Source organism: Ixodes scapularis, unplaced genomic scaffold (genome assembly GCF_016920785.2).
Source record: "Ixodes scapularis isolate PalLabHiFi unplaced genomic scaffold, ASM1692078v2 ptg000490l_1___fragment_3__unscaffolded, whole genome shotgun sequence".
Taxonomy (NCBI): Eukaryota; Metazoa; Arthropoda; class Arachnida; order Ixodida; family Ixodidae; genus Ixodes; species Ixodes scapularis.
Genome location: NW_024609988.1, coordinates 667690 through 678149, shown reverse-complemented (window position 1 = coordinate 678149; position 10460 = coordinate 667690).

Sequence of the window (10460 nt, the reverse complement as noted above, 5' to 3'; positions counted from 1 at the left end):
CAGTTGTTATATATTTGCAAACAGGCTAAGCAAGTTGACTGGGCACATTGAACATAATTCTGAATTAACTAGTCAGATGGATGTCCTTTGAAGAGAATTAATGGGAAGGCGCCTCTAAAAAAAGTGTTGCTCAAACATGCCAATTTCCTGGACTCACACCTGTCTTCTCTCTCTCGTCAGGATACCCTGTGGGTATGGCAGCATCTGGCACCTGTCGTCCAGCATGCGTCGAGACCCCTCCTTTCCCCGTCAAGCTCCAGACATTATTTATCTCCGCTTGGCACGTCATACAGTAAGACCCACAGTACTTATCTAATTTAGAAGTATAAGCAGGGACAGATCCAAGGGGGAGATCCAAGGGGGGGCGACGGGGGCGGCCGCCTCCCCCCCACCCTTCCCCAAACAAAGTCGACCCCCCTTCCCCATCTCGGAGGGCAATTTGACATGGCTGGACCCCCCGGTGCACACGAAAGAAGGGGAGAATAGCATCCTTACAAACTTTCTGCCCTCCCCCCAAACGGAGTTCTGGATCTGGCCCTGAGTATAAGGTGTGTCTCACTTCGTCCATTCACTGTATGCTGTTACTTTCTTGTTCCAGTACGATGGTTCCTCGGAGAATCACAGTGAATACTACGAGGGCGACAAACGTGTGGAGGCAAGCTGCAAGGGCCGGACACCAGAGACAAGAACCATCCGTAACCAGGGGGATGAAGTGAGAAAACTCAAGAGGCAGTTCATCATCTGGGCCTCAAGACGAAAATCGGAGACCGTACGCTGGGAAATTTGTCAACCCTCATTCTTGGGTGGCATGAGCATTTTCTGGTCATATTCGTACGTGAGGTGAACTGTTACTGGAACTAGGTTGACTCATCCTTCTGCAGCTTACAGGGCGTTACCAAAGCTACGGCACCAACGAGACAACCGGAACATTTGGCTGAGGGACGGGACAACATATTGTGGGAGTATACCCCTCCTACGGAGAGCTCTCACAAAACTTGCTTCGTTGCTCTGATTAGCTCCAAAGGGCGGCAGTGCTTTTCTTTGTAAAATTAGGCTGAAACAGATTATAGCTGTAATAGGGCCACCGAAATTGACATTGCGGCATAACATTCCTCATGAGGGTTCTGGCATCTATTCTATGATCTCTTATGCAATTATGTCGCAGGCCACAAGTGGTCACTTGACAATAATCTGCAACTCGTCATATGACAAACTGCGTAAATGGTTGGGTAAGTGCAGTAAAGGTAGTTCTGCATATCTGGGAAAAAACAGTGGCTGGGAGGGCTCTAGCTCTTCCTCATCACGATCTGTCTTAGGGATCAGCACGACAACCACAGCTGGTTGTCGTGCCAGTAGACCTCGTTCTGAAGTCACCGGAAGAAAACAACAATAACCGGTTGCTGCCATCATGCTGTGTTAGCCAGTGGTCAAGAACAAGATTTTTTCTCTTGAGCTTGGACAAAGTGTTCTTCAATTAGTTTTCTCAAAGCCCCTTTGACACGCAATGGCACACAAAACCTAGCTCAGTGGACACCCTACCTGTTAGTAGTGTTTCCAGTTTGTGCTAAATCACGAAAGGAGCCCTTGAAGAATAAGGTAGTGTGAAAAACTAAATTTTTAATTCCTCATGTTGGAGATTCCCATCTGTTGGAGTTTGGATAGGAACAAGCTGTGGTCTGCGCTGTTAAAAGCCTTTCTGAAGTCTAACTGGACGATCTCGCACGGAGTTTGGTTGTCGAGGCTGGTGCTGAGTGCATAAGTGAAAGCTGCAAGGGCTGATTCGCAGCTCCTGCCGGGCGGAAACCATATTGGCGGGGGCTCCATTGTTTGGTTTAGCCATCGCAAGCCTTGGGACGGAGAACGTCGTAGCAGTTGTCTGTGTCGCGAATTCAAGCCGAGTTTAGATAAAGTTATATGTGCCGGAACTAGTCCTGGGTACTGTCTCTCCTCAACGTCGGGCCCCGACGTTGAGGAGAGACAGTACCCAGCACTAGTTCTGGCACATATAACTTTATCTAAACTCGGCTTGAATTCGCGACACAGACAACTGCTACAACGTTCTCCGTCCGAAGGCTTGCGATGGCTAAACTGCCCTTTTTTTGCTGTCCCTCTTCTTTGTCCTCTTTTCTTCCCCTGGCCGCGAGGCGAAGATTCTTTCTAATCTGGCGCGAACGCCACGGTGGGACACACACACACACACACATGCCCGCACGCACAGCACCGAATGAGTCGGTAATACACTCCGTCACAAGTGGATGTTAGACTTGAGGGGGCACCGTGTCCCTTTTTGAGAGGCGTTACTGACTCAACTTCCCAGGATTTAGGAACAGAGCTGTGGGAGAGAAAATCGTTGAAGAGGCGAGTGAGGACTGGGGAGATACAGCCAGCACGGGATTTAAGCAATGCAGGGCGGAGGCTGTCTGGTCCAGGGCGTTGAGAGGAGTTGACACAGGCGAGGGCTTCGTAGATTTCACTTTGAAGAATGAAAAAAAAAAAAAAATTGGGTTGGGATATTTATACAGCGTGTAGTTGGTCAGCCATCTTAAAGTTGCGACGAGTCACACGCTGTAGCTGAGCAATTTAGCCAGTGCAGTACAACCGCTAGCGTGGGGTCTTTAACGTGCTCACGCAGTAGTGATACACCACCGTACGCTGGTACGATGCTCATACAGATCGAAACAGGCAGGGGTGGGGCTTGAACCCAGGATCCCTGGGTTCCGCAGCGCGAGCCTTTGAAGAATGACTATGGAAGAGAGTGTGATTGCTGGCGTGGCCTTGAATGGCTGAGTTGTGGGTTGGGTGGGACAAAGGTTAGGTGCGGTAGGGTCAAGTAATGCTGCAGCCTGAGAAAAGTGGTAAGAGAAGAGCTCTGCTATGTCGTCAAGATTAGAATAGGGCCTGCCGTGATGTGTGAAGACCGGCGCGTGGAACATTTTTTTTTTATAGTGAAAACGTGCCCAAGAGTTTGGGCTGGCAGGTTGCTTTTGCTCTTAGTTGGTAGGTAATCGTTATGGGAGATATGGATGAGATGCTTGACTTCGGTACGTGCCTAGTGGGCTTGGTTAAGATGAGTGGGATTTAGAGGCACTTTTTTGAATAGTCAGTGTTTACGTCTGATTAAGACTGCAATCTCCTTTGTCATCCATGGAAGGCTGCCGTGCCTCCTGTTGATCCTTGGGGTGAACACATTTGTGCTGATATGTTGAGTGAGAGGTCGTCAGCCTCGTCAGCCGATGGGTGATCAAACACGATGAACCAGGAAGCGAGGTGGATGAGCTGATTGAGATGAGGGAAATCGGTTTTTTAGAACTGCTGGAACTTCTTGGCTTGATGACCTCGCTTAGGGCAATGGATATTGGTGAGGAGAGCACTGCGATCACTGCCTGGTAGGCTGGATTTCACTGTGCAGCGGTAGGATAAGGTGGGATTATTGGTGCAGACGAGGTCGAGGAATGTAGCGTTGCTGTTTTGAGAAATGTAGAATGAGGCGTCATGAAGTTGGGTGAGGCCAGCAGTTTCCAATACGTCTTAGAGCATGTCATCAAGTGGATCAGATGAACAGTGCAGAGAACTTGCTGGGGTCGACGCGCTGTAGGCTCTTTTGGAGGAGGGCGTACGGTTGTTCACGGAGGGAGGGTGGGCAGTAGGTAGACACCAGAAGAAGCTTTCCATGGTTACAAGATACCTCGACAAACATGGCTTCTAGACCCGAAGGGGTGAGGTGGTCGAGACGTTGGCAGGGCAGGTGTTATGGCATGGCGAGGACGGACTCCCTCGCCCCAAGGAGGGACAGTTTTGCTGGAATAAAGAGAATTGTGCGAGATTGATTAATTCCCCATTAATTGCCCACCAAAGACAGGCAGGCGTCCAGCCATGTCTCGCACACAGCGAATATTGTATTCGGGAAAGATTACTTCAGCGCTTTAAAGTCAGGAAGGTTGTTTTTTAGGAAGCAAATGTTGGAAAACCAAACGTGCTTGGAGTCTGTAGACTCCGATCGCGCACTTTTCACACGACAACTATGCCAAACACGGAGTTGTCATGCGAACGGTGAATGCTTCGAATGTCGCTCGCCGGAGGCGGGTCGGAGAACTACTTGGTAGAGTTGGCGATGATGGTGGTGTACACAGGGGCTCCGTGCTGCTTAGGGGATGCAAAGAGGTCATTGGCCAGGGGTGGGAGCTGGCAAGCCGCACAGAGCCACTCGGTTGATAATGAGGCGAGGCGTCTATACAAAGTGAGAGATACATCTTCACATTTCTGGTGGAACCACAAATCATAAATGTCGCATTGGAGAGTGGCGACATTGTCGACAGACAGGAAACAGCAGGGGCAGGTGGGACGTGGGGCGGAGTTTGAAGGTACACCCGTGAGAGATACGAAGGTGAACAGCCCTCTTCTTGTTTTTGACGCTCCTGCAAGTTTTGGAACAAGCTCTGTTCCAGAAGAGGGCTAAAACGCAAAGTTTAGACCCCAAGCCACATACTATTTGAGACGTTGAGAGTTAATATAGCTTTAGAGAGCCGTAAAACGGGCAAGAATCCAGGTAAGGTGTTCACTTTCATATTGCCGGCGGGTGTGCTTCACCGGTGATTAGCAATAACGAGATTATTTGAGGTTGGCGAGGGCGATGAGTGAAGAATGCTGAGCCAGGAGGTTGCTTCCATGGACGACAATGTTCAATGGTGATGCTGCAGTCAGAAAGTGGCATTCTAGGTGCTTACGGTTTGTCGATGATGGGTGATATTTTTTTCGAAGGGCCAGTAGCCGTGTTACGCAGATCAGGAGACGGAGAGTTGTAAAGGCGCGCTGTCATCGAACCTAACAGCTAAACATTGTGCTGAAAAAATTGACTGGCTAGATCCAACATATCTCATAGAAAACTGACCAGGGGGGCAATGTTCGACAAATGTCTTGTTTCTCCTAAGAAGAAAAGGAAGTGATAGAAGTGACGAAAGCGGGAACTTTCATCGTTTGAGCCTCAAACCAATCAGACGCAATATCCTCACTTCCGTTTCTTTTTAGGAGAAACTAAACATTTGTCGTCGAACATAGCCCCCAGGTGTGTTGAACATTCATCTTGGGGGGAAAGGACAGGCAGGTCAAATGCACCTCCAAGCACAGCTTTATTCTTTACCACATTAGCCTGTAGTTACTGTTAAAGCAACTGGTTTGTAATCGTACTCGTTATGTAAAACTCGCGTCTGTGCATTTTTTTTTTTGCATGGTTTATGAATAGCTGTTTTGAAATACCTTTACCGCGACTTTACTTCTACGTGTTTAGACTATGTTTGTTGATCTTAGGTTTATCATTGTTTATGCACATAGCTTGAAGGCTAACATTCAAACTGTTTGTACTACCGTGTATGTTCGATAATACCGGTCAGCAACCGCATCATTGCATGTGCTGTTTGTAACATTTTCTTATAAATTGTACTATCTAGAGCGAAAATAAACATTTGCCTGCTTGAAATAACTGTTGTGTGAATAAATTACCTGTGATTGTCGTCCAGTGGGGCGCACGTCACAATAAAGCGAAAGCGCAACGCAAGCGGACGCGAGAACCGGGTACACAAAATGCCATGGGGGCCGCCATCTTGAAAAGCAAAACAATAAAAACGAAGCATAAAATGTGGTTAGTTACCCCATCCGTGGTGAGAGGGCGCTTTTACGAGTTTAAATAATTGTTTAAGGAACTTTCGCCCTTTTTGAATTAATTGGTTGTCAATATAATTTATATTATGTGAATAATATGTAATTAGTTAAGTTCTACATTGTAGTTTTATTCACACAAGGCCCTCGATCACGTGGTTTGCGATTACCACAGGCTTATTCTACAGTGGGCAAACTGTATATGATAAACTGTGGCCAGCAGCGCTACATACAATGGGTAAGACGGCCGTCTCCGATTTGCGGGACACACGCGGAACTACAGCAGCGAAACCACGAGGAACTGTGTCGACGTTTTCGACGTTATGGAAATCGCGTTAACTGCGTCCAAGGAAGGCAGGTTTTCCTGCCGGCTGCCTGGGTGCCTTCCGTGCTGAGTTCGGTTCCGTTGTCCCGTGCCGAGTGCCAACCGGCGTTCAACGTGATTCTTCTGCGTGTCAACAACATCGTCAACGTGGTTCTGTATTTCTTCGTGTCAGCGACATCGTGATGGCAGTGTCGTGGGTTGTGAACAGAAGACTGGAATTATCGCCGATGTGACCGTGTGTTCGCGTATCAGTGGTGTAACAACAAGATGAGATGACGTAAACTGTTGGGCATTGATGCCGCTGGTCGGGCCGTTATCGGAGGGGCCGGGGTGTCGCAGGATGACATTCCGCTTTACATTAAAGAGTTTAAAACCACTTGAGGGATTAGGTGCAGTCGATCGACGTGTGGATAGTCATGTTGGAACGCTGGTCTGAACGGTAAGCTCCTATCGTACAGTGGCCAATGTGACTGTCGGTCCCCGAGAGCGATTGCGCTCTGGGGAAAAGACAACACTACGAAAGTATGACGGAAAGTACGTATATTTATAATGGAAGTTTAGCATAAAAAAAAAGACAGGCAAAATCGAAAAAAAAACAAAAAACGCTATCCTTTATTTTACTGTTTAAATATATTACGGTTCCTGTAGAAACTGCCCTCTAAGTGGCGCGCTGGCGTGAGCGCTAGAAGTTTTCGAGCTCGCAACGGCACAGCTCCGTACACTTAACAGTTGTCGCAAGTCGCGGCTTTGACTGCATTCAAGTTGATCGAAAAGCGATTTCTGTGCCCGTGAAGCATCACTTCCAGCTGAGTGGATATCCGCTCTACAGAGATTAATTCAAGACGGCAATTGCAGCTTTGCGCGAACAGCACAAATAGGAAAACGAACACTACAATATAAATACTGGCTACGAAGGGCCATGCGGGAAAACAAACTCATGGCTTGGAACCACATTGGAGCGGCTCGATTTATTGGCTTTCAAATAATTATGGCATGATCGAGCGTCTTCTTTTTAATAAGAGATTCATCCCCTGAGCCATTAAAACTAGCCTCAGATGTATGACATTGCTGGAAAGAAATGAACATGTTCGGAATATTTTTTTTTTTGCTTAGGGAGTCACCGAAAAATTCCGTACGTTCAGAACGACCACTATAAAAGACGGAAACGCAGGGCTCGGGGTTGTGTGCTGTTGTATTGATGTTTGTATGTGCGATGCCTGTGTATGCGTTCAATATATGTTGACCTGATGTTTGTAGTCTACATGTGTTAGAGATTCCGAAGAGAAGGAAACGTAATTGTGGCGTAAAAAAAAAAAATTTTTTTTGTAAAACATGAATTGGGCGGTACCTAGCGCCACCTAGCCTAGCTACGTGCGATTACTCTGCTTGACCCTGCCATCTGGTGGCAAGCGATTTAACATCCCTTTACGCTCCGCGGCTACGCCATAATTTCGTGTTACCGTGTTGAGATAAGCCAAGAGGTTGCTTCGGATTTGCTTATTTTTGAGAGCGGCTTTTGGTTTTGCGGGCGAATGATTTTCACTCCTCCGTGATGTGCGGTTGACGCAACGGTTGACGAAGGAATTGTGGCTCGAGGAATAGCAAAGGTAGGACATAAAGTGCGCGAACTGAGTGCCGGTTGTCTCCGTTGAACATCGCAGTGCTGACGATGAGAAGACTGAGTGACTGCATGCTTTCGAAACGTAAGTTTCTTTACCTGCAGGGGTAAAGAAACTTCGGAAATGAATACAGTTCGCGGAAAGCTCGTGTTACGTTTTTATTTCCTGCTCCTCTCGCTTCGTGCAATAGACTTAGGGCCGGTTGCACCAACGTCGCTTAGCGCAAAGCGGAGCTTAGCCGGGAACTTAAGCTTAGCTTCGGTTTCGTTCGGTTGCACCAAACTCGCTTATCGCTAAACCTAGCACTAAACTACGCTTAACTTAAGCGCTCAACATTGGGCGCTTTGCTTCTGGTTGTTTCTTAATCCTGGATTAAAAACATGGCGGCTGGTTTGTTACGGTCGACGCGGTGGACGAAATTGGTTGTGCAAAGTGTTTTAGGCTACATCAGCGTGAAAGTTTCGACAAAATGACTTTCGATTGTGACAAGGATGCAAAATATTGTCGCGTGAAGTGTTGATCGACCCCTGTTTTCAAGTTGGCTCTCCACTTTCAGGGCGTGTTAGCCCTAACCGAGAAACGTACGGAGCTGTGGGGCTCACGTCTGTATTCCCGTTGGTTCTTCTGTCAACGAGCTTATTCGTATGTACTTACTAATTTTCGCATAGCTGTAACGTATTGTTATTTACCACCTTGTTTATCTACACTTGCAGCGCGTATCCTTCAATCTGATCAGCGCGTTGAATAGTGGCAGTACATGATCTCGGCGATCAGCTGATTATCGACACCTCTGCCGTTTGCATTAGATTGCGGCGCTTTTAAGTAATAAAACAGCGAAAATTCAATTTCTTTCGTTTTCTGAGTTTTGAGACAATCTTCAGTGAATTTTCCTTATCTCGCAAGTAGAATCTTGGCTTCAGAAAACTGTATCGTTCCATAGCTAACTTTTTTGGTGATCGCATTTTTTTTATATAGTTTGCTTTATATCTTTCATTCGTTTCCCGAGAACGAGATACTGTTGTTTCCGAGTTGTGCTCTGTGATGGTGTTTTCCCTTTACTTTTGTCGTTTGTTGTCATTGTGACGATGGTTGAGACTATATACCGGAACACGTTTTCAATAAAATTCAGTTGAAAGTTGCGCCTTGTTGTGTCCTCCGCAACTTTTTTGGTGATCGCGATTTTTTAGGAATATTTGGCTTTATATCTTTCATTCGTGGCGACGACAAATCGTAACGACTACTATGTTAGATTCGTGCATTGCTGTATCGGGGCAGGCTGGGGCAGGTGATGCGAAGAGACGACCGTTCTTATCGGCACGATGTGATGTACTAATGGGAGTTTTTCTATTTTTATTTTTTTTCTGAACTCGACAGTATGAAACTGAAGTCCGTTTGAGGCTGCAGCGGATGTTCAACGACGGTACAGTGCAGTTCTGTCACCTTGCTGATAGCAACGAGTACCGTCGATGCAAGGTCTCGTGACTTGACCTCTCGACGACTTCTATTCGACGATTTCCGGGCATTTTCGCAGCTGCCGTGGCGAGTTCGTCACTGTTTTGAACTTCATCGGTCTCAGGCTTGACTTGATTTTAGTAGTCATCTTACCTGCCTACTTATATCCATGATGTTTTGTCTTCAGCGATGTAGCGAGTAGAGTGTCCTTCTCGCGTTCGGTGAGATTTGGGGCCCCCGAGGGCTCCTTCGCCTCAAAATGTGAGCACGAAAACTACTACCACTGTCAAAATATCCTGTTATCAACCGATATTACAACACACAATCACAGATGTAAAGAGCATTCGTGTTTATTTGAAGCTTTGACTTCTGTTATTGAAAGTTAAACGAAAAAATGATTGAATTTGGAGACCTTTAATTTGTTACTCACCGAAGAAATACAGCGAAAAGCAGACGCCGACGACAACTACTACGGCAGTTTTTTTTTTGTTTTTTTTTTCTGTTTACATCACGTGATTCCTCTCCGCCAATCGTATTCGTCGCTCTGAGCGTTCCCTAGTTTGCTCTGTTTGTCCCTAGGTTCCCTACGCAAATCCAGCGTTTAGCTAGGGGCGCGTCTGTAAAGCCGGCTTAACGTTGGTGCAACCGGAATTTAAACCCGTGCTTACCTAAGCTCGGTTTAGGGCGCTAAGCCGGCTTAGGAAAGCGCCGCTTTGGGTTAAGATAAGCGACGTTGGTGCAACCGGCCCTTAGTGTTCTCGTTAAGCCTTACCGAGCTCGATTTGCTCGATTCGTGGCCGCCATAATGAGATGCAGTCGACGGAGGAACTTTTCCTCCCCTGCTTAAGGGACGAAAGTTTCTCCCTTTCTGAAGGAACATATGTGTCAAGAGCGTTCCTCCCTTTAGGGAGGACTATACTGACCCTTTTTTCTAAGAGTGTACTAGCAACATGAATGCCAGGACTACAAGTCGCATCGTGTCCGTCGCCGGTACGGTTCAGAGGGGGGCCTGAAAAAAGCGATTCAGTGTCGTTGCAAGTACCGTCTCTCATCGCAATGGCGCACGCCGTGACGCCCGCTGGTAGTTCCTCAAGGTCACCTTGTTCGATGTCGTGTGTCTCCTCAGGCATACCCAGATCCATATAGCTTCTGTGTGCTATCACCACCTGCCCGGTGATAGGTCCAAGGATGTAGAGGCAGTTAACCAATTCTGTAGTATCTTTTTTTGTTTCCTTGCCTGGGAGGGGGGGGGGGGCGAAGTAATTCTAGGCTAGGTGGCACAAAGTACCGCCCGTTATAAAGGGTAGCGTCGACATTTATCTGTTCACCCATCCTTATTCTCTTATTCTCCAGGGCTGTGTTCGAAATTTACTCGATCCCACGCCGGAGTAAAAGTTTTGTACCCTGACGTT